The sequence below is a fragment of the Crassostrea angulata genome, chromosome 5 (genome assembly GCF_025612915.1).
Source record: "Crassostrea angulata isolate pt1a10 chromosome 5, ASM2561291v2, whole genome shotgun sequence".
Lineage (NCBI taxonomy): Eukaryota > Metazoa > Mollusca > Bivalvia > Ostreida > Ostreidae > Magallana > Magallana angulata.
Window position 1 is genome coordinate 52610661 of NC_069115.1, and position 26407 is coordinate 52637067.

The 26407-nt window shown below is 32.8% G+C and overlaps 1 long non-coding RNA gene across 1 annotated transcript; it reads right to left on the reverse strand.

Moving 5' to 3' along the window:
* Positions 1–19621: 19621 nt before the first annotated feature.
* Positions 19622–20767, reverse strand: LOC128186065 (uncharacterized). Its single transcript, XR_008243887.1, has 3 exons — positions 20442–20767; positions 20138–20257; positions 19622–19720 (listed from the first exon to the last, which is right to left on the reverse strand). It is a non-coding gene; the product is annotated as an uncharacterized LOC128186065 (long non-coding RNA).
* Positions 20768–26407: the final 5640 nt, after the last annotated feature.

Here is a 26407-nt window from a genome sequence, read left to right on the forward strand (position 1 = left end):
GTTTCCTTTATCACTTAAAACTAAAATACAATATTGAAAGATATGCTGCAATACAAACTGGTAAACTACAATATTTTGAAAACTTATGGGATAGTTGGAAAGATATCTTGGCTGCTGATATCTGATTTATTTTTGTTACACTGTATCATGAATATTTTTTTCTATACTTAATTTTTTTCCCATGTAAGCAAGTAACCACAAAATAATAAATTTCAGTGTTTATTCATAAGTGTGTATGTGTGTGTGTATGATTGAATGTCTGTTTTGCATGTCTGTTTCTTTGAAAAAGAAATAAATTATAAAAAAAAAAAAAAGATTGCTTATGACTTAAAGGTGTGTCGTGACCTTGACGCAAGGTCATTCGGGCAAGGTGAAGGTCACTGGCAGAAAAAGTGGAAAATTCGTGGTCGGTCCACATCTTTCTTATGGGGAAACATTGGAAGTTTTTACTTCACACAAAGATTGCATATGACCTAAAGGTGTGTCGTGACCTTGACGCAAGGTCATTCGGGCAAGGTCACTGGCAGAAAAAGTGCAAAATTCGTGTCCGGTCCATATCTTCCTTATTGAGAACCATTGAATGTTCTAACTTCACACAAATACTGCTTATGACCAAAGGGTGTGTCATGACTTTGACCCAAGATCAATTGAGGAAGTTTAATGTCATTGTTTCAAAAAAGCTAAATTCTGTCTGTTTCATGTCTTGTATTAATGAAAATATTAGAAGCTAAAATTTAACACAAAACTTGCTTGTCTCAGGCCACAGAAAACTATTTTTAGATTCTCATTTTCGTCTCTCTGAAAATGGCCTGCCCCGATGAAAATTTTTTTGGAAAAAAAAAATGTGTGGAAAAAAATTTCGGAAAATATCGGGCTCAGTATACCAATAATTCAAAATGTTTAAGTATTAAACGCTGCTTGACATGTGGATTTCATTTGATTCGAGTCATGGTTGTTAACGGAAGGATGCAAATTTCCTCATGTATTTACAGTTAACTTAAATATAATGGAATTAAACGATAGAAATTAGTTTGTTTACTCCTATTAGCATTAACAGTTTTCAAAAATAGAACAGTTGTTATTTATAGAAAATGGACAGTGAAATAGATTCATCCAATATTTTCTATAATAGCAAAAATACACGCATTATGATTTTTTTTTCTTAGCGGGGGTATCATTGTGAGCTTGCTCACAGTATTTCTAGTTAGCTTAAGATTATTCGAAACATTGAGCGAAGCTTATTATGGTAACTTTGCACTTTAGACTTTTGATTGTTACTTATGGTTATTGTAGGTAGAATGTCAGTACCTGGATATTCTGCGGATGCATCCTGGGTCATTTCATATTTATTTATTTTTTTTTTTTTTTTTGGGGGGGGGGGGGGTCTACTAGACATAGGGCAATCACTGCCCGTGTCACCTCGTCTAAATGCTCCCTGTTCAGCGCTGCTTGTTGATTTTGGTTTGACACGCTTCCCTTTTTTGGTTGGGTAAGGTGGATAAATCCACCAGATTCATATGTCGTATTACAGAAAGATTAAATCCATAAAAATTAAGCTTTAGATTGTCATCGGCGCTTGAAAAGTATGAGGAAATGACATTTTTAAAATTAGAATTCATCGCAGCAAAACAAATTTACACAAAAAGACGGTATAAATATAACATTACAAATACCTCTTGAATTTTTTGAGGGATGACTGATGCAAGAATAGAATGACGTCACAGGTTTGGGTTATATATATAATAATGGGTCGTACCAAGCGAAGCGGTTTATGAAAAAGCGTAAACTGTCCCAATCTATTTTATAACGTATAAATCAAACAAATATTGAATTCATTGCTTATAATTTAATGTTTGTAAAAAAATCATCTCAACCAATTCATAGAACACGTAAGCTACAACTATTTTGAGTAGTTGCATAGACAGGGTATCTGTAAAGTGCGAAACGAAATAGAAACGAAACGAAGTGAAATGAAACGAAATGAAATATACCGAAACGAAACGAAATATGCCGAAAGGAAACGAAACGAAACAAAACGAAATCGAGCAAAATGAAATATAAAAATATTTAAAATATATATTTTATAGTGTATATTTTAAAAGTAACAAGTCTCTTTTGAAAAACCGTGAAAGTAAAACGCGCGCATTTGTAAATTGTAAATATGGATTACACTTTTGAATAGATAATGCTTATTTTAGTGCAAATCAACACTTTAGACTGTTTCTATATATTTTACCCAAATTATCACTTTCTGATTCCCTAATTTTATCCATTTGTATGTATACTTCTAAACACAAAATCGGATTTTACTGGTGATTCCTGGTCTGCGTTTGTCCGACATCAAACTATGTAATTATAGATCATATTAGTAAAACGTACGTGATTAAGAAGAGGCGAAGCGAGTGTGACCCCCTTCCTAATCAGTTATTTATAAATTGCGTAAATTCTAATCTAATGATTATATGATCTAACTTATTTAGAACATAAACCACTTTCATTGGCTGACCAAAAGTTCTGAGCCAATCAAATATTATCCCTCTTTTGTTTAAAGCCCTCTAAGCTGTCAATCGGGTACCGCCAAATGCGACGTGAACTTCGAGAAATTTTAAACAATTTAAAAACATTTCTTATAGAAAGAATATTTGATGCACAAGTGGGTTATGTTCTAAATCAGATTACGCAGTTTCAAGGCACATAACATTGTTTTTTAAAGTGGGGGGGGGGGGGGGGGGGGCAGAGAGATTTTAAAAATCTTGACTAGCAAAGATAAAATTGGGAAATGGCAACGGGGGGGGGGGGGGACACCTCCGGCCCCTCTGATGCTAAGTGCCTGCTTTCATAAACAGTAAATTAAAAGTGAAAAATAAGAAACTTTTAAAGGAATAATATTGCAAAATCGAAACTAAAATTCAATTTTCTATCATGCATGTAGTTTTTGAACTATGTAAATTTTATATGAAGTAAATAATTCATACACCTTATATAATATAATTATATACATACCTTTAATGATTTCAAAAATATTCTGGTAGTTTCGTTTCGTTTTAATTTCGTTTCGTTTTGTTTCGGTAGATGCGTTTCGTTTCGTTTTAATTTCGTTTCGTTTTGTTTCGGTAGATTCGTTTCCTTTCGATAGATTTCGTTTTGTTTCATTTCGTTTCTATTTTGCTTCGCACTTAACAGGTACCCTGCATAGACGCTTATCTCTTTTGAAACGGTTATCATGGTTGTAACAGACAATACAATATATAAAGAATATGATTCTCTTTATTATCTTAATGTATGTTTGACTGTCAGTGATGCTAATTAATGCATGCATTTGAAAAGATGTCGATCTTCGCCTACTTGTAATGACAATCTTGCCAATTTTTTATTTATTATCTTAATGTATGTTTGACAGTCAGTGATGCTAATTAATGCATGCATTTGAAAAGACGTCGATCTTGGCCTACTTGTAATGACCATCTTGCCAATTTTTTATTAGTGTAGCACGAACTGGCCTCAGAAATGTAATGTTATCAATAACAACCAGTGGTTGTGCGTGCCAATACGATACAAAAAGGAAGGATTTATAAACAATACATACTAATCTGATAGTATTTCCTTTGTTAGTATTAATTGTGAAATTAAAAAAACTATTTATTGTCTCATATGTATAAAAATCAATGCAATTTTGAAATGATTTTGATAATCCGTGCTTTATTTCATGCTTTTTATTACACTTGATTATAAATCATTTTCTTTAATGTTTCATGATCATATTCACCTTCGTTTATAACAATCAGTAATTCTTTCAATATCCAAATACTGGATCTATCATATTCTTAGTTGATAGGAGGTGTGTCCAGAATAGACCCGATTCTATTACAATCCACCCTGAATTATTGCACCCTTAATGAGTTAGTACTTATACTACATTTAAATAGGTATGACTCTCGAAGTTATATAAGGAAGATAAATCATTTAAAAAGTGCCCTTTGATATGTAATAGAGTGAAAATAGTACAACAATATTTTTATTAAGTATTATTTTATGACCTGGCATCAACAGGCTCATCACTAGACACTTAATTACGCGTTTCTCCATGAGAAAAAAAACCAACAATTATACATGTACGCTATCCACATGTATATAACTCATGTACTTTAACAAATCTGTATAGAATTTCCATAATGATACTGTTGTGATATAATAATAGAAGTGACAATGTGGTCGCTTACACACGATATACTAGTAACACTTGCTTTAATAACCTCGACGTTATGTGCAGATACCTGGGGCGTGGTCGTGTTGACACGAGGGAGCGTAGACTGGTCATAATGACATGAAGGAGCTACGCTTTTTTAAACTCTATCTAATGAACATGAGCGATTATAATAATTCCAGAGTGTGGAATTTGTGAGTGGTGGACGACGAAGACAGTGCAAAAAAATCTTCAGGTATGATTGTTTATTTCAAACCAAATACACCCGACATTGTTTTGTTCAAGATCTTTACGTTTGCAAGCACGATCACCTGAGTGGGCTAATTGTATTCAGCGCGTCGGCGCGCCCGCGCGTTCATCTCATCTCTTTTATTTCAAGTAAAATCTTCCCGTAGTAAAACACTCAAATGACGTCAATTTTTCTTTATTTTAAAGCATTATCGCTTACATTAATATCAAGCCCGATAGCAATTACCTTGTTAAACAGTTTTGATTCAGCTGAAATATAGGAGCTTTAAATAACGGTAGGCGGTAGAGCTTTCATTTATTGCAGATTTATTCTTTGGTGCCATAACCAATACTCTTTGTATTCTATTTGTAATTCGAGATTTGACCTTCGGATTATGTCTCTTTTGTAATAACTTTGAGCGGTTAGAGCTTTAGGTTTTATTTCATTTGGACATCACGTAACAATATGTTTAATCTTTAACATGACATTGATCCTGGAGTCTAGTTTTTTCTTGGAAAAATAATTTTGGCCATACAATGACATACAGGGTATCAGTGTTTCACAAAACATACTCGTCATATTTATTAATACTTGGGATCATCTAGAAATTGGACTTATTGAGCCAATAGCCCAACTGGCTTATCTAAATAAAACTAAATCGTATATCCGCTCACGTACGATCGCTACACTAAGCGATCGTACGTGAGAGGATCTTAAAGATTTCCCGATGGCCTAAACATAATAAACGGGGTAGCTAGTATGCGACCGCCCTGTATGTGTAAATTTACATGTATAACTAAGTGCAAGATTCGTCTGAGAAATTTATATTATTTTAATATTAATGACAAGAAGGCCCAGGACTTGCACAGACATTTTCTAAAACCTCAATTTCTCCAGCACATATATTCCCGATATATTGTTATTTATCAAGCGATAATTTTTTGCCAATATAAATATATTTATAATGCAAGGTACTAATATACATATGCGCACAGATCCCTATATTACAGAAATGAATAATCAATCAGGGTACGATTTCTCCACATGGATGGTAGTTCAGGGCAAAGATGTCTGACGTTGAAATATGATAATTCTCTGTACTGTGTAAAACTATCTCTTATTGAAAGAACCAGGGACGTAAATACTGTTATACATGTCTCTGCAGGAACTTAGCTAGCGGCTTAGCTGCTGTATCACACTCCCCTGCCCTATGCAATAGGCCTTAACGGTCACCTGAGTACATTAGCCCATACACAAACTTGTCGAGAAGTCTCATATATGAATTTAATTAAGTTTCATTCTGGAGTAAAACAAAATATAATATTGTAATGAAGACCACTTTCCTGCCTGAAAAAATTCAAAAAGGACTATGAAACCTGTAATTTTAGCGAAAAACTTATTAAGATCATAATAGAGTGCATGACCTGATATTGAAAAGGTACATGAAAATAGATGAAAATAATTTTCCCATATTCGTTAACTTTCAAGTTATGTGTATATGTTTTCATATATGAACTAAAACACGGTGAATAGTAGACATGTTTTATTAAAATAACCTCCCGTTACCCATCCCCAGCGGCAGACGGAAACATTCCCTGTAAGCATTTAAACACAAGACATAAAAGAGAATAGTTACATATGATTAACACTTGAAATTTCCTTTTACATCTGATCCAACTTCTGAATTTTCAATCTATATGTCACAGCTATAAACCATCTGGTATTTATATCAATATCAGTTTACATGCACTCACTGTTTATCAGTGATTTTGATTAGCCAATTATTATTTTACTATTAATGAGTCTAATATTTATTTTAATTTTAACTTCAAAAACTGTTTTTGTTTCAATAAATGAAAATAGTTGCATAGTTTCTTTTTTATCATACAACTTCTTAATACCATTATATTTAATAATTAATAAATCCATTATGAAGAAGCAAGGGAAGATAACTCAATTAACTTTCACAATATCTTAACTTTGATACAGAGCTTCATTCTTTCTCTTTTCTAAATACAAATGTATGTGAATTATCAGGGTGTCTCATTTCTTTCATTGAAATTCCTGAGCAGACAAACTAGACAAATGTACCCCCTCTCCCAGCCATAACACTTGCCTTACATGTAGATGGCATGAAATATTATAAAAGATGACACCTTAATGGTTTTTATTTCTAGATATGCAGACATTTTTTATTCCTCTCCATAGATCTTTTTTAAAAAAATTCTATACATTAACACTAAATGACCATTTTGGCCACACCCTGCATTAGGAATCCCTACCCTATACACTATATGAGTGTTTTGACCCGCCCTAGATTCAGAACCCCTACCTCATGGAACATGAAATTAGAAATTTTGGCAGAGAGTTTCCTGGTCTACAAACTTATGAATTCAGTTTTCCCTACAGGTGTGTGCGAGTAGAAAAGATAATTTTTAAACAGTATATGCATTGAAACTATACATTCATTTTGACTACGCCCTAGAGTCAACACTAATAGTCTAGAGGACATAAAATTTACAATTTTAATAGAGGATTTCCTGGTTAACTTAATATTATGAAGTCAGCCTTTCTTACAGATGTATGAGAGTAGAGAAGTTTTTAAAACATTATATGCATTAGCACTATATGGGCATATTGCCCCCACCCTCATAGCCTGAACCCATGACCCAGGGGCCATCAATTTCACAATTTAGGTAGAGGAGTTTATAAACATCTTAACCATGCATTCAGTTTTTTCCCCTATGTGTGGGAATAAAGAAGAAGGTTTTCTAAGATTTCACGCATTTTCTCCATATTCACGCCCCTAAACTCCTGCCCAAGGGAGTAATGAATTTAAGTATTTGGGCAGAAGACTTCATGGACATCATAACCATGCATTTAGTTTTTAACAAATATATAAGGGAGTAGAGAAGAAGATTTTCTAAGATCTAATTTTGTGGACATCACTACCATGCATTCAGTTTCTTCCCCACATGTGTGGGAATAAAGAAGATTTTCTAAGATTTGATACATTTTCACCATATGGCTACACTGTCTCCGCCCCAGGGCCTAAACCCCTGCCCAATGGGTACTGAATTTAGGTATTTGAGTAGAAGACTTCATGGACGTCATAAATATGCATTTAGTTTTTAAAATATATATGGGAGTACAGAAGAAGATTTTCTAAGATCTGATACATTTTTACCATATGGCCATATTGGCCCCACCCTAGATTCTGACCTAGGGGCCATGAATTTCAAAATGTTGGTAGAGGGTTTCATGGACATCATAACCATACATTCAGTTTTTTCCTCACATTTTTTTTTGCATATTTGGCCCTGCTGGTGGTGCCCTGGGGGTGGTAAAGCCATGAATGTCAAAATTTAGATTCTTTTTACCATAGAAATGGTTCGCACTAAAAGTGGTAACAATTGGCCTTGTAGTTTTTATGAAGAAGTTAAAAATGTAAAATCAGTAACGCACGATGACGATTACATTAGGTCACCCGTGTTTCGCTTACTCTGTAGACAAAGAAAAGCAAAGTAGTGTGACGCCATACTGTAGTTTGTCGGTAAATGAGGGTAGATCTAAGCGTGTACGTTTCAAATGAGATTTGTTCTATCATTTACAATAGAAGAGGCAATATTCTTTGTGGACGGCCACATGGTTAACCGTTTTCCATAATGGTGAACATGTATCGTATGAAAACTGTAAGAAGGTTAATTATACTTTTTTCCTATCTAATTGTATTTTCAATTATTTTATTCTTTTTAAAATTGTTGTTTGTTTTGTGTATCTTGTTTGTTTTGTGTATCTTTGGACTACTCTAGATTAGAATGGTACATCTGGCATTATGCATGATCGAAAAATGTAGCAGAAAAATGCCAATAAGCTATGAAAAGATATACTAGTAAACGATTTGAGTAAAAATTAAAATATATTAAAATAAGAATACCTCTTGGATATAAAAATACTATCATGTCGCTTGATTGTCGTCGAAACTACTTTTTTACAAAGTAAAATAACGTTCTACATGACAACAAATTAATCTAAATGTAAAACGTTTTAATATTCTCAATTTGCATTGCAATCAAAATTATTGAGCTAAGTATTGAGCTAATGTAACAGTTTTGATTTCAATTTTAACAGCCAACCAAATTTGATGACCATTAGGTCCCTACCAACATGAACAATTTCAAATTAGTGTAAAAATCATTAAAGTAGGTACGACGTAGCATTATGAAAAATAACCCCAATAAATTAAGTCAAATAGACTCCAAAAAATGTGCAATTTTAGATAATATATATCACTGATTAAAAAAGGCAATAACGAACTGTCAACCATCAAGTTAACTTAGACCACACGCTATAATGGTATCCAACCAAAATAAAACAAACAATATAACGAAACAATCAAATAGGCATTTTTTGAAGTTGTGTATACCATCAGATATTAAAAATAATTTTCTTGCATAAAGTGGGACGATTTTCTAAAATTTTCGACATGGGTTCTACTGAGTCTTTTTTTTTTGCGTGTTTTTTGTTTTTATACCCGCACTTTTTAAAGAAAGTTCGGTATATTGTTGTTACTCTGTTCCGTCCGTCTGTCTGTCACGTTTTACTTTCTCAAACTGCTCTTACATCTTATAAAACAGCAAACTAAACTCTAAGAGTTTGATTTGGTGTGTCATGTTGTTTTGTAAAAAGGTTTCAAAAATTCTCTGGTAGTCCTGGAGATCAAATAATTGGTAAATAATGACTTTTTTTTCACAAAAAACTTTCTTCCTCGAACTCCTCCTACGTTTTCAACAGTAGACAAATCATCTCTTGGAATATGCTTTAGGGTATCCTATAGATGCGCAATAAGGTTTCGGAATTTTCAATTTTGTCCTGGGGGTCATTTAATGGCTGAAAAATGACGGGTTTATTTTTTTTACAAAAAAAACTGGTTTCAAAAACGTCATTTTTTTTGGCAGTAGCCAGATGATCTTCTAAAATGTGAATGGGGGTGTCATATTTAAGTGTGACCAGGTTCCAGAATTTTTTTTAAATCAAGGAATCAGTTAGGGTTTTTTTTTGCCAAAAAAAAGTATGGTTTCCAGAACTCCTCTTACAATTTTTGGAGTAGCTACATCATCTCTTGGGATATGATTGGGGCTGTCCTATAGATGTGCAATAAGGTTTTAGAAATTTTAATTTCATCCAGGGAGTCAAATAGTAGCAGAAATTTGACGTTTATCACTCAAAAAATAAAATAAAACCATAGATCCCAGAACTCCTCTTATGATTTAATGGATAGACACATCATATATGGGGATATGATAGGGACTGTTCTATAGATGTGCAGTAAGGTTTTAAAAATTTAAATTTCATCCAGGGAGTCAAAAAGTAGCAGAAAATTGACGTTCATCATTCCAAAAAAAACATAGATCCTACAACTCCTCTTATGATTTAATGGATAGACATATCATATCTTGGGATGAGACAGGAACTGTTCCATAGATGTGCATTACGGTTTTGAAAAATTAAATTTAACCCTGAGGCCCATTACCTACATACCGTTTGATGCCCTTTAAGGATCAAGAAAATATATGGTTAAGGGGTGGGGATCTCAACCGTTTTTGAGATATTCGTGCACTTCCAGTTCGAGGTGAGTCACGAACACCCCTGGGGCCCATGACCTACATACAGTTGATGCCCCTTGACACAAGGAACAAGAATATATATGGTTTAAGGGCGGGGATCTCAACTGTTTTGAAGATATTAAGGGACTTGCTGTTCGAGGGGGTCAGGACCACCCACAGGGCCCTTGACCGACATAACATCTGATGCCCCTTGACATCAGAAACAAGAATTATATGGTTTTGGGGTCATGATTATAACAGTTTCTGAGATATATTGAAATTCTAATTCCTGGGGGGTGGGAATGACCTCAGGGGTCAGATTTAATAAACCCTATATATTGCCAGTAACAGTCAATATATGATTATGAGAACCCTATATTATTATCTTTGTCCGTTTTCAAGTTACCATATATGTATTTACAATAGAGTCTACGATTCTTCCTACAAGATTCAATGTTAGACCCCACACCATTTTGACACCCCCCTCCCCCCTCCCCTGAAAAGTGGTTGTGTAACCCAAAATGGGAAAAATCAAACCAAGGTGCACAACTAGATATGCAGGCCTATCGTATCCTAGAGTTTTGTACAATTCTGTTCAGCCATCTTTGAGAAAGAAGTTCAGAGCGGGAAAGAAGAAGAAGACGAAGAATAATAATGCAAGTAATAAGAACCGAACAAAAACAATAAGTCTCCAAATTTTATTCGGGAGACTTGATAATAACGATTAAATAAAGATAGGATCATCGAACATCAATAATTTAAAGATAATTGACAATTTCTGATTCTAAGGGGGTCAGTCATGTCATGTAGGGTCATGACTTACATGCCATAATGAACTGATGCGCCATGATCTAAGGAGGAATAATATCTTTGGATTAAGGTTCTCAATGGTTTTTGGATACTTGATAATTTCATGAAGAACACTTGGGATCATGACCTACATACCATCTGAAATGCCTTGAACAAAGAAACAATAATATATGTTCATAATATATGATTCAATTTAAGAACCCAGATATAGATCAATAATCTATGTTTTGTAATATGCTTCCTATGTATATATACATGAATTAGTTTGTGTTTTGGTCTTCAATTCATGTTCATGACTGTAGTATGGCTTAGTCTTATTTTAAATTACATTAAAAAATTGTCAAATATATGACTTGGAACCCCCACCCCCAAACAAACTCAAATATAAACTGCCCCCCCCCCCCCCTTAATTGTCGAATGATCTTTTAAAATAAAAATATAATTTGGGGTCTAAAAAGTTTTATAAACTGGTAAAAATGTTATTCTTAAAAACAAATACATTACACCTTGCATAATTGACAAATGATCTATTGAGATATGATCTGAAGTCAAATTTCTACATTGGGATCAATAACTAATGTGTATTGACAAGTTAACATTAATAACAATAAATGATTCAAATTATAAATGTTTTTACTCCACATCCAACCCCCCCCCCCCTCCCCACCAATCAAACTAGTCAGTCTTCTTACATTCTTACATATGTACAGTAGCAAATTTTAAATCATTTTTCATTGCTTTTTCTCTCCTTATGCACATTAACATTTTGGAAATTGCTTAATTCAATTTTTAAGATTTAGAAACAAAATGTTATATGCATGTGAATTTGCCTATTTGGGGCAATTGTAAAGTCTACTTAACAAAGCAGTGTCATCACTAGGCTAGGAATTGCCCACATGAATTAAACTAGAATGCCAGGGTGTCTCCAAGGGGGCATAACTTATATACAACTTGATGCGCAATGACACAAAGAGCAAGAATAAATTATATGTTTAGGGATGAGGATCTCAGAAGTTAACAAAATATACAGTGTATCATCACCTTGGGGTCATGTACTTAACACCATTTGATGTATTCATAATGACATTAGAAGATATTTTGTATTTTCCTGTTTCATGGGGTCAGAACAGTCCCCTAAGGTCATGGCCTACATTTTATTTGATGCATTATAATACATTAAGAAAGAAATACTCCTTCCTTCCTATTATAGCTCATAAAAATGATAAGTCTCTACACTTACTTACATGTTATACACAAATTTAATAAAAAATTGATTATACAGGGTCAATATGGGGTCAACTCAATAGTGTAAGTCTGACAAATGAAAAAATAACTTTTGCAATTAAAATGACAGAAACTTTAAAAATGCGATATGATAGGTAACGATTATAACCTTATTTAAATATTAAAAGATGATGATACAGTATGCTGTAAAAGGGAGATCACTTATTTAGAAAGTGAAAGTAATACTTATGTATGCTGGCGTCTCATTATATTGTGCTACTACATGTATTATGCTTACCTATATTGGTCAACATCATTATGATAATCCAATTAAAGCACAATAATGAATTCCTTTAATAGCAGTTAATGGAATCGACGCACTAAGGAACGTTTGATCTCGAACAAATTTAGCTAACATTGTGGATTTTTATGAAGTGATTATGTTATGAAAACTTTGAAATTCATAATTCCAGTGAAAGAACTTGCATCATTACTAAATTGTTTAGGATTGAAGTCTCTCCCTTGGTAATTTTAAATTCTAAAAGATAGAGCGGCATACCCCTCTTTTAAACACTATCATCAAACGTCAACTCTGTCAACAAAGTCCGAAGATATACAAAAATGACAAGAAACAAACAAATTTTGTAATTAAGGAAAATACGTATAATTATTAAAAGAAGTATAATTAGTTTAGATATATGATATAAACAACATCACATTGCTGTTTTGATATCGGCCTTTGTATCAGTCTAGCGCTTGGTATCGGCCCGCGCCTTTCGGGCTATGGCCGATACCATCCGCTCGGGCTAATACCAGGGCCGAGATCTAAACAACAGTGTTATAATCAATATTTATCTCAAGTATGCGCCTAAGAGAGTCAGATGTATCTCAAACCTTCTTCCATCGATCAACTGTAGACGTTTTCAAAACAGACAGAAGCTAGCATTCCCTCCGAGAACGCGCTTAGCAGTCAAACCCTTAGTGAGTAAACAGAACGATGAAATTGAACGAAGACCAACCCCATTCCAAAATGATCCTGATCACACCTGAGGAAAAGGAAGAAGGAAAAGATCAGTTTTCTACTATCTCATAAAAAGGGCCAGAGAAGTCAATGGGAATAAAAATGCGACAAATATATCAAAGAAGGTCTATCCAGAGAGGAAATTAAACCAGAGTTAAAGCGGATAGTATGGACTAATCATATTCATCCTTCAATTACAAAAAGAACGTTTTCATTCTAAAATCATGAGATGTCAAAATTGTCCTTCCAATGGCTATAACGATTAAGCATCCATTAAAATGACCTTAAATAAAACCCGCTATCTTTTGGAGTTTGGAATTAACGAAGTCACAGACTCTAAAAAGGAGAACACCGACTCTGAAGAGGAGGGAAATGGACAGAAATTAGATAAGCTAGGATTGCTACATGTATTTTTTCTTTTCTTTTAAATACCGTTTGTAGAAATAAAACATTACTGCTAAAAAAGGGTGTAATGAAAATGGTTGTTTTCGGGGGTTTTATCATGGAATATCTAGTTACTGTACAAAAAGAAAAGCTGACCATGTTTTTTCACATTTGGTTGTTGAGTTTTGAAGAGCCGAAAAGTCCTTGGAAGATTATTTAACAAACATATACTATGATCTTGTCCATGCTGGAAGTTCCAATGTACCTCAGCAATTGTAGAGATATGTAAGAGAGGATAAAAGATATATCTTATACGTCTTGATAAAAAACAAGATCAGAAAATGGTTGCAAAGACAAGAAGCCTACAGTGTACAAAGAGTTGTTTGGAAACGTTTAAAACAAAGATCAATCGCCCTTGGCATTGATGACCAATGGGATGTCGATTTGATGGAAATGTCAAAATATAAAAAAGAAAAACAATGGGGTGGCGTCTGTACTTGTCATTATCGACATATTTTCAAAATTTTTATGGATGCAACCTCTTCAAGACAAGAATGGCCAACGTGTCAGTGCAGCGTTTAAACATGTCCTTCGAGAAGGCCGGTGTCATACCAGACTTCGTTCAGATAAAAGTCAGGAATTCCGATCTCGAGCTTTCAATGCTTTATTAAGCGAGTAAAACATCAATCATTTGTATAAACGCCCAGAATACCAGAGTCAAAGCCAGTTATGCCAAGCAAGTGATAAAAACAATCAAGTATAACATGTATCGATGCATTACTAACAAACAATCGTATCGTTTCGTTGATAAGATACAGGACTTTGCCAGAAACTACAATGCAACATACCATAAAACAATTGGTATGCCTCCTGTAAAAGTGACCAAAGATAAGGAAAGATACCTTTGGTGGAAGATATGTTAGCCCAAAAAGACACTCATTAAACAGAACACTAAAAAGTGCGAAAACCCTAAACATTCAAAGTATGAGACCATATGCGCATTAGCTATATGTCTTAGAAACATATTTTTACTTGAATACAACAAGAAGTGTTACGGAAAAAAATGTGTAGTATCAAAGAGACCGTTAAGAGGAGGATTACCCATATACAGGCTCTAAACGAAGAAATTAAACGGACATTTTACCAAGTGGAACAGCGAAAGGTGGAAGTTTATGAAGACGACGGCTTTAAAGCGAAAAAATATTAAAATCTAAAGGTTGAGGACAAAACAAACAGTTCTCATTCAATGGTTACCTTTGCCTTCAAAATATAACTGGATGTTGTCATTAGACAGTAATACCCGCACCAAGTGTTTGCCCCTATATAACACTGTTTTGTACCAGTTTATTTAAAAAGAAGGCCAAATGCAAGCTCCGGTAATACATCTAAAAATTATAATTTTCATAACTGAAGGATGAGATTACTTCCCATATGATAATACACATGAGCAGCACTTGATGTGCAATTTGGGGTTGAACTGTTTGCAGTGAATTTTCAGTTAATCAATAATCTTAACATTTTATGTCATAGAAAGTATAATGGTCTATATAATTAATAATTAAATTAAGCCCCCTCCCCGTGGCGGTTGCCGGTTTTAGATTTGCTTCTGTGTGCCTACATATACATTATCGTGTGCACAGATTTAGAGAAGGGGTGGGAGTGAGGGGTCCAGACCCCCTCCCCCCATGAAATTTCATTTATATCAATACATGTATTAAAATTACCAAAAATACACCTTGGACCCCAATGCTCTTACAAACATGTAAACGCTCTAACCAATTGCGCTTCAATGTTAGGTAACATTATTTTGGGGGTTAATATTTAATTAACATTTATTCTTTATTGTTTATCTCAATAAGAAGTATACATCACAATATGCAGGTGTCCTGCACCACCATAATTAAAGCTGTTATTTACGTTATAAAATAGTGCAAGGGGTTTTGAAGAATAGGTCATAAAAATGCATGCATGTTACAAATAACAGATCTTTGTCTGAAGTTACGTACACAACACAGGTCTGCAGGTCTCATTAGCGGGTACTAGTTTTACCCAGCTCTTCGATTAGATGGTTTCATGTGTGTGTTTTCCATATGCAGAAAAGGATTAGTTAAGATGTTTGTGATGATCAGCTAAAGGAATTCATTATTGTGTTTTAATTGGATTATCATTATGATGTTGACCAATATAGGTAAGCATAATGCATGTAGTAGCAGTAACATAATATAATGAGATGCCAGCATACATAAGTTTACTTTCACTTTCTAAATGTGATCTCCCTTTCACAGCATATACTGTATCATCATCTTTTAATATTTAAATAAGCTTATCACCGTTACCTATCCTATTGCATTTGTAAAGTTTCTGTCATTTTAATTGCAAAGGTAGTTTTTTTTTCATTTGTCAGACTTACACTATTAAGTTGACCCCATACTGACCATGTATAAAGAATTTCGTATTAGGCTAAATTTGTGTGTTACATGTAAGAAAGTGTAGACACTTATCATTTTTATATGAGTTATAATAGGAAGGAAGGAAGGAGTATTTCTTTCTTAATGTATTTATAATGCATCTAATACAATGTAGGTCATAACCTTATGGGACTGTTCTGACCCCACGAAACAGGAAAATACAAAATATCTTCTAATGTCATTATGATGCATCAAATGGTGTAAAGTGCATTAATGACTCCCAGGTGTTGTCTTTAACCCCCCCCCCCCCCCATCCACCCAACCACCCGCCTTTATGAAATTGGAAATGATGAAACACTCTATATTTTGTTAACTTCTGAGATCCTCATCCCTAAGCCATATAACTTATTCTTGCTCTTTGTGTCATTGTGCGTCAAATTGTATATAGGTTATGCCCGCTTGGAGACACTTTGACATTCTAGAACTAGAAATAATAAAGTATTTTATTTTATTCATGTGTAGTGTTTGATCCATATGGGTAATTCCTATCCTATATAATGATGACACTGCTTTGTTTAGGAGACTTTACAATTGTCCCAAATAGGCGAATACACATGCATATAACATTTTGTTTATAAATCTTAAAAATGGAATTAAGCAATTTCCAAAATGTTAATGTGCATCAGGAGAGAAAAGGCAATTAAGAAATAATTTAAAATTTTCTACTGTACACATGTAAGAATGTATTAAGAAGACTGAATCTTTAGAACCAGGAGTATAAACATTTATAATTTGAATCATTTATTGTTATTAATATTAACTTGTCAATAAATATTAGTTATTGATCCCAAGGTTGAAATATGACCTCTGATCATATCTCAATAGGTCATTTGTCAAATATGCAAGGTGTAATGTAATTTTTTTTAAGAATTATAGTTTTTTTACCAGTTTATGAAAGTTTTTAGACACCCAAATTATATTTTGACTTTAATAGATCATTTGACAATTAAGGGGGGCGAGAACAGTTTATATTTGATGGGTTTGGGAGTGGGGGTTCCAAGTCATATATTTGACAATTTTTTAATGTAATTTAAAATAAGACTAAGCCATACTATAGTCATGAACATAAATAGTATAGAACAAAACACAAACTAATACATGTATGTATATATACATAGGAAGCATATTACAAAACATAGATGATTGATCTATATCTGGGTTCTTAAATTGAATCATATATCATGTAAATATTATATTATTGTTTCTTTGTTCAAGGCATTTCAGATGGTATGTAGGTCATGATCACAAGTGCTCTCCATGAAATTATCAAATATCGTAAAAACCATTGAGATCCCCACCTTAATCCAAAGATATTATTCCTCCTTAGGTCATGGCGCATCAGATCATTATAAGTCATTGTAAGTCATGACCCTAAGGGGTCATTATGACCCCCTTAGAATCAGAAATTGTCAATTATCTTTAAATTATTAATGTTTGATGATCCTATCTCTATTCAATCTTTATTATTAAGTCTCTGGAATGAAATTTGGAGACTTATTGTTTTTGTACGGTTCTTAATACATGTAATTTTATTCTTTGTCTTCTTCTTTTTCGTCTTTCCCGCTCTGAACTTGTTTCTCACAGATTGCTGAACAGAATTGTACAAAACTCTAGGATATGATAGGCCTGTATATCATCTAGTTGTGTTCAAAATGGTGTGGGGTATAATATTGAACCTTGTAGGAAGAATTTTAGACTCTATTGTAAATGGTAACTTGAAAACGGACAAAGATAATAATAAAGGGTTTTCATAATCATATGTTGACTGTTACTGGCAATATATAGGATTTATTAGATCTGACACCTGGGGTCATCCCACCCCCAGGAATTTAAAATTACTATATATCTCAGAAACTGTTATAATCATGACCCCTAAACCAGATATATTCATGTTTCTGATGTCAAGGGGCATCAAATGTTATGTAGGTCATGGGCCCTGTGGGTGGTCCTGACCCCCTCGAACAGCAAGTCCCTTAATATCTGTTAACATCCCTTAATAACAGTTGAGATCCCCACCCTTAAACCATATATTTTCTTGTTCCTTGTGTCAAGGGACATCAAACGGTATGTAGGTCATGGGCCCCGGGGGTGGTCGTGACCCCCCTCGAACAGGAAGTGCACGAATATCTCGAAAACGGTTGAGATCTCCACCCCTTGATCATATATATTCTTGATCCTTAAAGGGCATTAAAAGGTATGTAGGTAATGGGCCTCAGGGTTAAATTTAATTTTTCAAAACCGTAATGCACATCAATGGAACCGTTCCTATCATATCCCAAGATATGATGTGTCTATCCATTAAATCATAAAAGGAGTTCTAGGATCTAACTTTTTTGGAGTGATAAACGTCAATTATTTGCTACTTTTTGACTCCCTGGATGAAATTTAAATTTTTAAAACCTTACTGCACATCTATAGAACAGTTCCTACCATATCCCAAGATACGATGTGTCTATCCATTAAATCATAAGATGAGCTCTTGGATCGATGTTTTTTTAGTGATAAACGTCAATTTTCTGCTACTATTTGACTCCCTGGATGAAATTAAAATTTTTAAAACCTTATTGCACAAATATAGGACAGCCCCAATTACATCCCAAGGGATGACGTAGCTACTCCAAAAAATGTGAGAGAAGTTCTGGGAACCATACTTTTTTTGCAAAAAAACGTCATATTTTGTTACCCACTGATTCCCTTAATAAAAAAAATTCTGGAACCTGATCACACTTCAATATGACACCCCCATTCATATTCTAGAAGATCATTTGGCTACTGCCCAAAAAAATGACGTTTTTGAAACCAGTTTTTTTGTAAAAAAACCCGTCATATTTCAGCCATTAAATGACCCCCAGGACAAAATTGAAAATTCCAAAACCTTATTGCGCATTTATAGGATACCCTAAAACATATTCCAGAAGATGATTTGTCTACTGTTGAAAATGTAGGAGGAGTTCGAGGAAGAAGGTATTTTGTGAAAAACGTCATTTTTTACCAATTATTTGACCCCCAGGACTAATAGAGAATTTTTGAAACCTTTTTACAAAACAACATGATACCCCAAATCAAACCCCAAGAGTTCAGTTTGCTGGTTTATAAGATGTAAGAGCAGTTTGAGAAAGTAAAACTTGACGGACGGACGGACGGACGGAACAGAGTAACAACAATATATCGAACTTTCTTTAGAAAGTGCGGGTATAATTAATGGGTCTGTGAAAGAACAGGTTACAAGTGATTTTAATTATTGGTTGTTTGAATAAATTTATTATTGCTGTCATATGTTTCCATATTATATAGTTTTATTCAAGTTATTTCATACATGTAAAGTAGAGAGTATTAAGATTGTTGTTCATGGTCTAGTGATCTTAGCGTTGGTTGGTGGTTTTAAGGTGAAAGGTTGAATTCTTTGAAGTGATTTTGGGGTGTTTTTAAGGTGGATCTCTACACCAAATAAGTGTAGGAGATTTTTGTTGCATGCATTTGTTACCAATACTAGGCACAGTATTCAACAATAATAGACCTCAAAATACAATACACTATTTTCTAGAGAATTTTTAAAATATCAGTCTGGTTCCAGATAACCCCTTATTTATCAAATTTTTAAACATTTCTGTTTTAAAATTCTTATGAAAGTGAAATGTTATTAAGTTTAGAAATGAAAAACATTAAAATCACGAATGAAGTTGGTATGATTTTTATTGGAATCCACATAAATATGAAACTAAAATATAAAAAAATTCTTTTAAGGCAAACTGCTGGACAAATTCCCACAAAAACCTGAAAATATAAACAATATTCGTTGGTGAATGGGATGAAGAAAAGAAATTGAATGAAATTGAAAAGTTAAAGGAAATACTTAATTTTTGCAAAAATCTTGGTATGAAAGATCCTGTTTAAGAGTTGTCTTTCTTTATTTTACATGGTCTCAAATATCTTGGGATCAATTTTTTAATTAATAAAAATCACGAAGAAAAATCAAAAAAAGGAACAAGTCTATGCTAAATATGTAGATATAAGATAAATAGTGCTTATGATAATGTTTGAAGCTGGAAAATTATATTTTTGATGAATGCATTATATATATTTAACTCTTTAAAACTAAATATTAGTAGTAAATTATATTATAAATTGCCTTTTACTTTTTTATATACAATAGCAATTATAAACAACAACCATACGCATATTAATACATACATTAGATGTCCATAGTGATACACATGCGTGTGTGGAAATGAAAAACATGCTCCTTTTCAGAATTCTGTCTTTCCCTCATTTGGCTTGCAAATCCGGGCTTCCACTGCTATTGCTACCTAGCTGTATTTATTTTAATCAAAATACATTAGTTTAATGTCAAAGTTTCAATGAAAGTCTTTTACTGCAAATGTTTTTTTTAATTTGGGAAGTTAGGATCAATTCAAGAGATCGTACTACGTACGGTACTTTCATTTTATATTCATCATACATATATAGTTTAAATGAAAATTTGACATCTGCTTACCTATATCGATAATCTGCCACATATGTATGATCGTCTGTTGCAGATGACATGACAAAAATGTATTGCCAATAGCAGCAGAGCAGGGAAACGGTATATTATTTAGATTCCACGTTTTCCGTACAAAACAGCTGATAATCAATGTTAGTGAAAAGCTTTAAACAGGAAGAAAATTGACATATTTTCTAAGCGTTTTGATGATTCAATTCCTATCTCATCTCCTTAGTTAGAAGAGTTCAATTAAACGGTGTATAGCTATTTTGTACCACGACATAATGTTATCAATCCGGAACACAATGGCGTTTCGAACGGAAGTCAGACATGTTGTGACGATGAAGCCTTCCGCCTTAATGTCTCAAGTGACTACTGTTGAGCGTAGTGTGTCATATATTTCAACCTATACAGACTTGGACTAAGACCTAAAGTCAGAGAGTTTATTCACTTTATTAACTTGTGTGAAAGATGAATATATTATCAATTAAAATAAAGGGTTAAAATGCTATTGATTAAAGTAATTATTTTATCAGTAATCAATTATTTATTTGGTTGTAGACCAATTCCTACAATCCTCCATGAGTAATTTACAGTGATGTAAATTGCATATTACCAAGGTTCTGATACCATATATCTGGTAAGATCTATGTTTTGTGTGACTAACATGTATGTGGTGTCCTAATTGTCTTAACTGTGTCTATACTAATTTTTGACATTTATATCTAAAAGTCATAATTATGCATACATGTGATAAATTTACATATTGATCATTCTTATTAATAATGGTGGAATCTGACCAATTGATTGGATTTTTAGTTGATCTATTTTCATTTTCATTTAAGTAGTAAATGTGATCAAATTATGAAATGGAGTTATTGTACTTGATAAATGTGTTTGTGTTGTCTTGTGATGTGTATGTATGTTTGTGTATGTTTCAGAGCCATATATCTTTTATCAGTAGTTGCAATAAAATATGTTACAATGTAGTCTACGTGCGTCCTGTGATAAATCTCGTAACAGGTCAATGCCAATGATGTGAAGTGTATTCATGATTGTAAATGTGTATTATATTACCATAATTTTGTAAACAATGTTAATAAAAAAATAATCAACGTGTGATTAACGAAAAAAGTGTTGTTATTTATAAGCGCAAGAACAGAGTTTTAAAGATATAATAATAAAAATTAAGGAAACGATAAAATGAAAAGTTCTCTGTTGAAGAATTTTTATCAAAATTCAGCGGAATTCATGATTGCAATAAACACTCGTCCCATCCCTAGGGATTGCCATATAGACTATGCGATGTAATTTTTGCATGTTTGACCTGTACAATCGATTGGAATAAACGGTGTGTGAATACATAAGGCGTTTAAATCTCATATTTCAATTAAATGTTTCTGTATATGTTGTTTAGGTCAAAGTGTGTAGATACATTTACTGCTCGTAATATATCGGTCGAATAATCCTCTTTTCACTGAGATATCTTGTTGTGAACTCTTTTAACCAATGAAAGGAAAAGGGTTCCTCTCTTAACGTCATGGAAAACTCCCATTAGGGCTGCCCCCGCCCCATTTCTTACAAAAGTATTTCTCTTTGTTAATTTTAGCTAAGGGACATTTAAGTTTCCCTTTTGGTTTTTACTAGTTAACCTTTCGGTTACTAGTATATTATTTACAAATGAAAATTTTCAATGATGTAGCATTTGTATTACACGGACAAACTCCCATCAGGGACAATAAAAACACCTTTTTTGCCATCAGTTAAATTATTTACAATAATTATTGCTGTATTCAATGACGTAGCATTTTTTTACCTTTTTAATGATGTCCTTTTGTTGTGTATTTAATTTTAAGAATAAAGAGGGTGTGTTAACAATAGGACAAAAGAGATTAAACAATTATTATTGGAACCTCAATGAAATATGAACAATAGAACAAAGATGGGGATAAACAAAAGAACACAGGATGTAGCGTTTTTTCCATGGTTATGAAGGACGTCATTGGTGTTGTCATGGTATGGATGACGTCAATATTTCCTTTGGTATCCTCGCCAATATTAGCCCATTGTAAGTAGCTGGCCCAGAACTCTGGTTTTGATTCTATATCTAGAAATGATTCTTTAAATCTTGCTAAATGTTTGGTACGGGCTGTATTTAAGTCTCTGCTTATGACCAAAGACATACTCTGGTCCAGTTTGTTCATTGTTTTTGCCATCAATCATTTTTCAAGTTACGTAAAAGCTACATAGAAACGTGCTATCAAAAAGGGTAGCCACTACCAAACTGGGACTAGTTGAATGTGTCTTTCGATAGTGTAGTACAACTTCTGCAGTATAAAACCTGAGAAAGAAGGTAAATATTACAATGTGCGTTTTGTAATCTAAGTTTTGATCCATTAAACGGCCTAAAATGTTTACATTTTAAACCTAGCTTGACTATCTAAATCTTTTTTCTTTCTGAAAGACTTTTGTGTGAATAATCTTCTTGGAAAAACATGTGTTAAAATTCAATCCAATTTATATGATAAGTATGATGCATGATTTTTGAAAGTTCGTTATAAAAGTATAAGAAAAGTTTATTAAGCTATGCTACATGTATGAATATTGTGAAGGACCTTTACAATAATCCACTATATTGGAGATTTTGTTATATCCGCATTCGTACTTAACAAGTTTAATGTTGTTCTAGATCAAAACTATTTTTCATTAAACTTTAAACTAAAAATAGTAGTTAACTCTCTCTAATAGCAGTTCTTCTATGATGTAATATATTTTGCTTTGAACAATTTTGAATACTACTTACTTTCGAAATGATTTTAACTAGGTTATAACTTAATCTTAAAGTTCTCAACAGAATTTTGGGGCAAAATGCTTAATACGCCTTATACATGTAGTCCTTTATTGCTAAATGAATTGTTCACTTTAAACAAATTATACACTGCATTGAACATTATTAGATTTGCAACTTTAAAGTGGAATGCTTGAATATTAAAGGTATATGTGGCGTATTTGGAGTAAAAAAAAACATGGTGCTTCTTATAATTAGACGTTTTACAAACTCTAGGCCCGTAAAACATGTTTTAGTTATTTGTCTTAAAACTTTGCTACACGTCTGATGAATATTAATGTGATCCGCCATTTGTAACGCCACTGTGCATAAGTGTGGGGAAAACCAAGTATTGAAAACACGATGGAAGTACAGTTTGTTTACAAATTAGAGTCACGTTTTTCATGTCTTAAATTAGATAATTCTTATATCAGATGATACATAAAGCATTATTATTCCATTATTCATTAATGTAGAAAGGTATGAATTGCTAATTATGTGTAATAAAAATGAAACCGATTTTATATCAACGACACGGTAAAATGAGTAAATACCCCTTCTCCCTGAGAGATGCATGTACGAGAGTGTTTATTTATTCTTTATTTAAAAAATTCCTCTACTTGTGGTTTATAACTAATAAAGTAAAGACATGGAACACATGAAGTACGTATGAACCTGAATAGCAAAACCCCTACAACTTCATGATAAAAACTTAAGTTTGATTCAGTTTTAATTCCTAATCTATCATTCTACATGGTCTCCGATGACAATCTTCCCTTTGTTCCTATCCTTGTCAGTCTGTCTATTTTTTTTTTGTTCTTTGCCAAATCTGTCAAAGTAAACGATATATCTATCGTTCTTGTCGTCGCCATTGTTGTTGTGATAGACTGAGCATGGTATCACGTGACCGATTTAAGGCGGATTTTATTTTCGACTCCATTTATTACTATACTTTTTTATCCGAATGATATAAACTGCGTAATTTATTGTGAAAATAAATCTTTATATAACTTTTTTAAATAATTCAATCAATCAAATATTTCTAGGCATGAAAAAAACGCCACATATACTTTAAGTAATATTTTTAACAATATTGTTTTAAATAATAATAAGACCAAGAACATATTTTAATACAACCCATGAAGATGACAGCAATAAATGACGCACAGAACCATACGATTAACCTCTCCACAAATGAACTCAGTCACACATGTTTACCTCTTCTGAAAACAAGTCTATCATCCACATAACCCCTGGTCTTTGACAAAAGTCAAAGAGCTACGATAAAATGATAATGATGAATTCAGTAATACATATAAACTCTCTCTCTCTCTCTCTTAAGAAACCTTTGCATCCAAGTGTCAATTTTGTTTCAGTATAGCGTCCAATACTATGCGGTTCAAAAACGTATAGTTAAGAATACATATTTTCACCGGATTTTAATGTAATTCAGTTCTATTCAATGGGTTAATATAAGTCTTAAGCATCATCATATCATTAACTTAGATTTGCCTGAGTATACTCAGAAGGAATTTAGATTCAATTAAAACGCATGTGTACGACCATGTTTTTTAGTACAAAAAAACGAACAATATCTAGGATATTCCGATATTTTGCAACGTGTTGTCGCATAAACAGTTGGCATTCTTTTTATTCATAGGTTTTAAATTGTTCACTTATGACGTAATTCCAATGTAGTACAAGGACATCTTTTCAAATGTTTTTTTAATATTAGTACATGTTAAAGCATTTAATTATTTATTAGTTGCCAACCTGTATTTGAAACGAACGTACAAATTAATGCGGTCACTTTACGTTACATAACTTAGTATTGAATTGGCTTAAGATTAATTAGGTTATTTCAGCATCCGCAAATCAGGAATGGAATTCTTGTGCATTGCGTTACTTTAGTCATGCATTTCACAAGGTAAATTTTATTACATCAAAAACATGTATATATAGAATTGTTTTATAATAAACATGCAAAAAACGAATGATAATTCAACCATTTTACTCATCCCACAGCACATGTTTGCTAGAAATATTTGAATTTAATTTAATTAAAATACATATGCATGTATTAGGTACTTTGTTTTTAAAACAACAAATCGAACGTTCGGTATTTAGAAGAAAATAACTCATGAATTGTATGCAATATGCATTTAATTCAGTGCAATGATAGACATTAAAAGTTGTAATTTACAAAATATTATGACGAACAAAAACTGTGTTCTACGTGAAAAATACCATCTTGTTACATTGTATTACTCGCATATCATAACCTGCAAAAAAAGAATTTTTGAAATTATTTTTATGACACAGAAAAGCATGTAATTGAAAAAATGCAGGACATCAGATAAGATATATATTTTACATTCTTGATTTTGATCTTCATTAAGCAAGATTTTTGAAAGTGGCAACCATAAAAAAGATGAATAATTATTTGATAAACAACTGAGAAAATGTTACAAAAACAAATAAATAATTGGAAAAGTTATGTGTGTTTAGATGGGTTACAATCATAGCAAAATGGCAATCTTTTTTGTTGCGTTTCACACAGAAAATGCTTCTTTGAAAAATTGTATTAGGTTTTTAATTATATTTTCGAGACAGTAATAGCGAATATTTTACTAATAAATTCTACAGTTTTATTCTATTTAAGTCCATGTTATATGCTGATGATAAATACTATCCAGATGCCAGTAATACAAAATTTTAAAAGAAATGTGATATTAAGGAAAAATTCTCACATGAAAACTACGACAGCATTGTTTTCAAGTTTCTTTAACTATATTTTCAATTTTGCCGGAAAAAAAACAACACTCGCTTATCATTTGATGGTCATCTTAAGCAGCTTAAGTTTTATGTTTGAATTCAAATATCCAGTTCCTAGCATTTGCGACATTCTTTCTTAGTCTAAACGCGAAAAATTCAAAATGTAAACAAAAACATGACCGAAACTTTGTCCTACATAACGAAGAATTGTTTAGCTCTATATACATGTATCTCACTTATATCTCGAGGACTGACGCTAAGAAGTTTAGTTGACTAGTAATAATGCCTTACGTGAAGCATAGTAAACATTTCAAGAGGCTCATGGGCCACATCGCTTACCCGAACAACAGTTCATGGTACATTTTATCTTAGTTTT